Consider the following 8,718-nt stretch of genomic DNA (forward strand, 5'->3'; position numbering starts at 1 on the left):
GAGTCAGCCAGCCAACTTGAGCTAATGCTTTCTAGAGATCGTGGGATTTCCCAAACTGAATAAATACCACACTTATAAACACAAAATTGCCTTGCTAGCTCAATATTGTTGAAACTAAGATATCTGCTGAAAAAAATAATTTTTCCATGGACAGATTTAGCTACTACGTCCGCAAACTTCACATGTATTTTTAAGCTAGTAGCGCCGTGTCACCGACTCGCCGGCACAGCTGATGGAGTATGGCAGAGCGTCTAGTAACATCAAGGCTGAACAGAGTTATATTTAAATATATTGTATAATAATATATGGCGGAGTAATATTTTTAGTGATGAGCCAGGTGTGCTGTCATGCTGACTTGATCACGTTCTAAATGTCTAGTTGACCAATCAGATTGCTTGGTCGGAACTACCTGTTGTATAATCCAACATTAAACTTCAATGCAGCATGTACAGGGTACTCCAACAATGCTACTCGCTTGAACCCTTTTAGTTGCGAGCAATTCTCAGTGTGTGCATACCAAGCGCACTGGCTATAAGCCATCCATCTACGCCAAAATCCAATACACATCAGTTCAATCCAACAAACAATATCCACAGTCCAGTATTGATCCAACATTCCACTCAATGTAGCGATACATGTCACAACAAGCTAGTTTTCAACTTATGTAGGGGCTGATTCCAATATTTCCACATGCTGCACGGTTATAGATGCCAAACATGTTCTCAACGCGTTTCTTGAATTAGGCTACTTAATTTACTCATGGTTTGTTGATGCTAGTTGTTGATCGTGATGATGATGATGATGATGATAAATGGAGTAGCAGGTGAAGTTGTGATGTAACGAAAAAGAGCCTTCCACAAAGTTTAAATAAAAAACCTTTCAGTACATAATGAGTAAAACAAATAACACAACGAAACAAAGGTTACATTAGGCTATTTCTAATCGTTTCACAGTTGAAAACTACTGCGCTCTTGGCGTCTTCCACCTAGATCAATTTGCTGGCAAAAGCCCCATGATTTCTCACTTCCTGTATTTCCTTGTGTCAGGTGAAAACAGGGACTTAGCAACCAGGTGATGCTATTCCTCTAAACTATTCACAAAAAAAGGTAAATTAAAGAAATGGCTCTAGCAAGCCCTATCAGTGGTTGGTTGCCTTTTCTTGTAATTTGCATCAAATCAATAAATAATTGTTCACAGAAATTAAACTGTTGTTAATAAACCAACAATAATTCAATAGAGCAGGTGTATCAGATGATGAACTGCTCCTGTATTGTGTCTTGTTCTCTTCATCAGATGCCTGTGAACTCACACTGGACCCAAACACAGCAAACCGAAAGCTCTTCCTGTCTGAAGACAACAGAAAGGTGACAGAGGCAAGAGAGGAGCAGCCATATCCTGATCACCCAGAGAGATTTGACTACTGGAAACAGCTGCTGTGTAGAAATGGTCTGACTGGTCGCTGTTACTGGGAGGTCGAGTGGAAAGGAAAGGTTTATATAGGAGTGACTGACAGAGGAATCAGTAGGAGAGGAGAGGGTAATGACTGCAGGCTTGGAGGGAATGAAAAGTCCTGGTGTCTGTCCTCTGATAACAGTTACTCTGTCACAATAAAAGATCAACAGCTATACGTTCCCTCTCCTCCTCTGGCTCTAACAGAGTAGCAGTGTTTCTGGATTGGCCTGCTGGCTCTCTGTCCTTCTACAGAGTTTCCTCTGACACACAGATCCACATCCACACCTTCCACTCCACATTCACTGAACCACTCTATCCTGGGTTTGGGTTTGGGTTTGGTTCCTCAGTGTCTCTTGTCAGATAGGAGGGAGAGAGAAACACACACTGCTGACCAAAAACAGCTTCTGAAATGATGGTTCACTCGGATCACACACACACACACACACACGCCACTCCCTGCCTGCTTAGACAATCTGGCTAGAATGGACCCTCAGTTGACTGAAAAAAGTGTTGAGGTTTCAAGGAATAAGACAGGCTATTTTTAATAATGCAACCTCAGTGAGGCATTCTTGCCAGATTACTAAGATTAAAGTTAAACCAAGTGTCCAGCTTTGTGTGATTATGACAGAGATGGGTGTGAGGTGGAGTCGTAGTCGGTGGTCCTGATGCTAATTGTATCAGGACAATAAGTGGCACGATGGCGGCAGGTGCACTGACAGGCAGATGCACATGGTGGAGTGGTAGCGATTTTACTTTATGCATTGTTTTTGAATTTTACTGGTTTTAGGCCAAACCCCAGTACTCTCAAGGGCTTGGATGAACATTCGCGCAAGCAGAGCAGTATAGCAGCGATCGCAAACAAACCCTACTTAGGTACTGGCTACTCGGGTACTCAGGTATTTTATAATATTTATAATATAAAACTAGAGTATTTTATAATATTTTATTTAGAAAATGAAATGAATGAAATATTTAATTAGACAATCAAGTTGTTTATGATTCACAGGTTAACATATCTTTCTTTTGGATCTTTGTTATATTTGATATTTTATTAATCTCACCATTCGAAGCTTAACATTTTTATGTTTTTTACAGTTGTTTCCCAAATTAAAGGTTAAACATTGTTTTCTTTTTTGCAAACGTGTTTTGTTATAAATTTGTTTTGTATTTTATAAAATAAACCAATATATTACTCTTTTGTTGCCTGTGTTGTGTCATGACTTCTCATGGTCAAAGAAAATATAATCTGTCATCACTGAGGAGACAGAATTTAATGCACAGGCCATCATTGCATCTCACTGAGACAGGTCTAGTCCCCCTCTTAGGCCTCAATCATCAAACCAGAGTTTGGGCCGTAAAGAGGGCCACTTTGCCGTAACTTGAGAACCGTAAGTGGGACAGCCATCAAATTTGGTGTGTGTGATCGTCTCTTCCCACTGACCATGTGTACTATGTTTGGCACCCCTAGCATCTTCCTATGGTATAGCTGACATAGACTCCCATTCAAAAACAGGCAGGGTTAGGCTTAGGTGAGAGAAGATTTTAATTCTGTCTCTGAAGGAGACATTGCATTTCCTTGAGACAGGTCTAGCCCCCCTCTTAGCCCTCAACCATATCCAATTAAAGGATCCAATTGTTGTTATGAGGAATAGGGACTCACTCACATGTCTATTGTGGTTTGATATATTGCGCAATCAGTTTGTTGCTGAAAAAATTCCCCACGGCTCATATGACTTTGCCCAGTGAGCAGAGACTCATCTAAAAGACGTCCAAAATACGTGACATCCAGAAGACGTCCTCAGAGGAGCCAGAATGAAAGTTTTTGATACGTCTTTTCTGGACGTTGTATAGATGTCAATGAAAAGACGTCCAAAATACATGATTTCCAGACATCCAGAAGACGTCCTCAGAGGAGCCAGAATGAAAGTTTTTTATACATCTTTTCTGGACGTTGTATAGATGTCAATGAAAAGACGTGTTAAAGACTGAATTTTTTGACATCCACAAGACGTCTTCATGAGAGCTATAGGCTACGTCTTTTGTGGACGTCTGATGGACGTCAGTTTTCTGACCCTATTTTACACACTGACATTGGAATCCCAAAACCTGTCAGTCATCAGCCACATTTTCAGGGATCTATCTATACAAAAATTCTTAACTCCAACATACATTTGTGTCACAGTAACTTATTAAAAACAAAAGACTAAGAGCACTGGGGGTAAAAAAAAATTATTTTAGCCAGGTGCTCCATCGTCACCTAGATCAGTGGTTCTCATATTTTCATGTCATGGACCCGCAGATAACTCACATATTAGGGCTATAGACCTAAATAAGATTTTGCCCCAGGGACCCATGGAAAGATTGTTGTTGATTCAGTATTTAATTGTAGAACCGTTTACATGGGGAAATAACAGGGTGAAAGTGACACCTAGGATTACAGTAGTCAGCCTATCTTATAAGCGTTCCATTTTGGGACAAGTCTTATGAATATAATTGTAATGACAAAGTTATCATTTTTCTGTGAACCCCCTGGAGACCCCTCAAAGATTCCTGGGGGTCCCCAGGCCCCATTTTGATAACCACTGACTAAACTGACCATGAAGGTAACCTTTTAAACGCAGTAAACAGAAGTTACCTGGAAGTGTAGTCTGGTCAAATTAGGTAGCAGGGGAGAACAGCTTCTATGCAAAAGTAGTACCCTCCAATAACAATGTCTAAAATGCATCAACTTCAATTGATCAACATCAGTATGTACAGATCGCTTTTCAGCCATTCACAGCAAAACTGACCACTCCAAGAAATTGTTTAAATCTCAAAATTTATTAACTTCTTAGGAACTTCTTCTAAATGAAACTAGAAAGAGTAGACTGTGTATAAAGACACAAAGCACACAAATTTACTTTTACGGTTTGTAACCGCCTCCCCCCACTCTCCCGGGGGCATGTTTGAGATGGTCTGCAGCTGCGCTTCTTACGTGGGCCTCTGTTGCAGACGGATCCCATTTCATAACAGCAGCTACAATAAAAACAAACAAAAAAAACAAACATGTAAAATAAATAAATAAATACAGATGCCACTGTTGAGGCTTAGCTTGCGGGAGACATGTACATGAGTTATAGATGTAAATCAAGTAACATTACATCAAGTCTAATATTAACCAACATTCCATTTCATTCGACAGTATTCAACAGTAATAAAAAAAAAAAAAAAAGACTGACGTTAAAGATCCCCTCCACTCAAAAATGTGTTTGTCTTATGTTTATGTCCCTTAAAATGTCTGGCCTTGACTATACTGACTTGTATCCGTGAAAATATATTTGTCCTTAAAAAGGTTCTCTATACAGGATCTCAGACCAAAATAAATGTGGTCACCAGGGGACAAAGTTTGCGAACACAATAGCAAAAACCTAAAAGACTGTAACAGGGTAACAGAGGCATTCAAATTCAACTCTTGTTGATTTAGGCAAAGATTAAATATACAAGCATTTTGCGCTTGGAGTGAATTTTAGACCACGCTTACAGCATTCAATAAATAACTAGAAGGGCACTCTGAGAGCGCAGACCTCCGCCAAGGCTAAAAATTGCTTGTTCGTGAGTCGGATCCGGATCCGCTCCAAAATGTAATGGGTTCCTCCTTGGCCCATGCTACACCCTTCCACCAAGTTTCATAAAAATCGGGCCGGTAGTTTTTCGATAATCCTGCTGACAAACAAACGGCACCGAAAACATGACCTCCTTGGCGGAGGTAAACATTTAAGACCTTCCAAAACGGAATTTAAGACTGTTTAATACTTTTTAAGGCCTTTTATTAGTAAATGTGAATTTAAGACATTTTAAGACTTTAAGGACCCGCGGCCACCCTGTTAAAATGTGTCTGGAGGGGAACAGACACCTTACCTTTTATTGCCGAGAACAATTTTGTGTCCTCAAACCGCAGCTTCTCTTTCTCCCCCTTCCCCTTCATGTTAAAGAGGGTCATCAGTTGGTTGGTCAAGAGCCTAATCCAAGAGAAATCCAAAAGATATGTAATTATCCTTTGTGCCATATACACGCATAAGTCAGTAGGCATACAGAGAGTTGATGGCTAGGCCTACTTCAAATCATTGACTGAATTCCCATATTAAGGGTTCCCAATTGAACAAGTGAAAGAGGGTGAGAAGCGTGGGCACTGTCTGCGCTTCTTCCCCTCTCTGGTGTTTGGGTGTTCCACTTTCAGAGCCAGTGACTTGGGGGCCATGCCCAGCTATGTGCAGCCATTGCTGGGCAAGTACGTTCCAATTGGGAACACTGAGGTCCCATATTAAGGGTTCCCAATTGAACAGTACTTACCCAGCAATGGCTTCACATAGCTGGACATGGAACTGTCCATTCGGGAACCCTGAAGTCCCATATTAAGGGTTCCCAATTGGACAAGTGAAAGAGGGTGAGAAGCGTGGGCACTGTCTGCGCTTCTCCCCCTCTCTGGTGTTTGGGTGTTCCATTCCAGAGCCTGGGACTTGGGGGCCATGCCCAGCTATGTGAAGCCATTGCTGGGTAAGTACTGTCCATTTGGGAACCCTGAGGTCCAATATTACGGGTTCCCAAATGGACAGTACTTACCCAGCAATGGCTTCACATAGCTGGGCATGGCCCCGTACATTCGGGAACCCTGAGGTCCCATATTAAGGGTTCCCAATTGGAGAAGTTAAAGAGGGTGAGAAGCGTTGGCACTGTGTGCGCTTCTCCCCCTCTCTGGTGTTTGTGTGTTCCACTTCCAGAGCCAGGGACTTGGGGGCCATGCCCAGCTATGTGCAGCCATTACTGGGCAAGTACTGTCCAATTGGGAACACTGAGGTCCCATATTAAGGGTTCCCAATTGAACAGTACTTACCCAGCAATGGCTTCACATAGCTGGACATGGAACTGTCCATTTGGGAACCCTGAAGTCCCATATTAAGGGTTCCCAATTGGACAAGTGAAAGAGGGTGAGAAGCGTGGGCACTGTCTGCGCTTCTCCCCCTCTCTGGTGTTTGGGTGTTCCACTTCCAGAGCCAGGGACTTGGGGGCCATGCCCAGCTATGTGAAGCCATTGCTGGGTAAGTACTGTCCATTTGGGAACCCTGAGGTCCCATATTACGGGTTCCCAAATGGACAGTACTTACCCAGCAATTGCTTCACATAGCTGGGCATGGAACTGTCCATTTGGGAACCCTGAATTCCCATATTAAGGGTTCCCAATTTTTGACATTTTTCCCTAAACCTACTTGTCCATTTCGAAACCCTTAATATGGGGACCTCTGGGTTCCCGCATGGACAGGACCATGCTCAGCTATATGAAGCCATTGCTGGGTAAGCCTTGTCCATTCGGGAACCCTGGGTCCCCATATAAAAGGTTCCCAAATGTAAATTTTTCCCTTAACCTATTTCCGTCCATTTCGAAACCCTTTATATGGGGACCTCGGGGTTCCCATTTGGACAGCCCCCCAAATATAGACTTCTTATTGGAATAGAGATATGCAACATATTTTCTGGGGGGTTTTGCGCACCCCGAGATGATATAACGTGGTCCCGAATCGATAGGACCTCGGGAAGTACCCGAACCAGAGTTTGGGCCTGTTTGGTTTTTGAATAACTTTTTTTCGGAAGATCGTAGAGACCTGGAACCAAGGTCCACATATAGTATGACCATCAACGCCCTGCCTCCTCTGTCATCCCATCCTGCAGCTGCAAGAGAGTTTGTCTGTGAAGGTACGAAGCAGCCCAAGGCCTGTACTTCCAATCAAGAGGCCGGGCAGTTGGGAGCGGCACGGGACTGGAAGCTACTGGCGGACCTGGAACAGAGGCTCTGCTTCCCATCTGAGATCGCCACGACCAATCTCAGACCGGACCTCGTGCTTTGGTCCATCTCACTTCGCTCCGTCTACATCATAGAGCTTACAGTGCCCTGGGAGGATGCTGTGGGCATGGCCTACGAACGTAAGAGGCTTAAGTACGCTGAGCTGGCAGCCGACGCTGAACAACATGGCTAGAAAGCTAAGGTTCACCCAGTGGAAGTTGGATGCAGAGGCTTCGTAGGCATGTCAACTACCAGGCTGCTTAAGGACATGGGAATCCGAGGCCAGGCCCAACGTCAAGCCATCAAAGCCCTCTCTGGTGCTGCTGAAAGGGCGAGCCAGTGGCTCTGGATTAAGAGGAGAGACAACACCTGGGCTCTCAAATAACATCAAGAACGAGATGACATCAAGGGGGGTGAGCCTAGGACGCCAGGCCTCATCGCTGAACCCTCTGGAGGTGTAGTGGGCTCATCAGTGAAACGCTGAGGAAGGAGGGTGCCCACTTGAAAACCCTGAGACGTCATCGTCATTCCCACTCACATCAGCAAGGTCTCAAGTCGCTCATCGTCATCCCACTCACATCAGCAAGGGCTCAAGTATGTGCAAACAAGGGATTGTATCACCTAGTCCTAAATAGAACTCAGGCAAGACCAACACGCCAGTCTTAGTCCCGAGTCTCTACGACCTGCCGTTCAAGAGATATAGGAATAGCAGCACTTAGAGGAAATGTACTGTCCATTCGGGAACCTCTTTGCCATTTGGAACGTCCATTTGGGACCCTTTCTGCCATTTGGGCTGTCCAGTCGGGAACCTATCTGCCATTCGGGCTGTCCATTCAGGAACCTTTTTGCCATTTGGGCTGTCCAGTCAGGAACCTTTCTGCCATTTGGGCTGTCTATTCGGGAACCCTGAGGCCCCATATTAAGGGTTTCCAATTGGACAAGTGCGTTTAGGGAATTGGACGTGTTTCCCTAAACCTACTTGTCCATTTCGAAACCCTTAATATGGGGACATCAGGGTTCCCGAATGGACAGGACCATGCCCAGCTATGTGAAGCCATTGCTGGGTAAGCCCTGTCCATTCGGGAACCCTGAGGTCCCCATATTAAGGGTTTCCAATTGGACAAGTGCGTTTAGGGAAATGTACTGGGACACTTTCTGCCATTCCACTCCAGTGCAGTGTCCATTCGGGAACCTTTCTGCCATTCGGGCTGTCCATCGGGGACCTTTCTGCCATTTGGGCCGTCCATTCGGGAACCTTTCTGCCATTTGGGCTGTCCATTCGGGAACCTTTCTGCCATTTGGGCTGTCCATTCGGGAACCGTGAGGTCCCCATATTAAGGGTTTCCAATTGGACTGGTGCATTTAGGGAATTGGACGTCTTTCCCTATACCTACTTGTCCATTTCGAAACCCTTAATATGGGGACATCAGGGTTCCCGAATGGACAGGACC

This window comes from Centroberyx affinis, unplaced genomic scaffold (assembly GCF_046629955.1).
Source record: "Centroberyx affinis isolate AG114_WGS23_722 - 3 ecotype Tasmania unplaced genomic scaffold, CSIRO-AGI_Caff_v1 ptg001725l_1, whole genome shotgun sequence".
NCBI lineage: Eukaryota > Metazoa > Chordata > Actinopteri > Beryciformes > Berycidae > Centroberyx > Centroberyx affinis.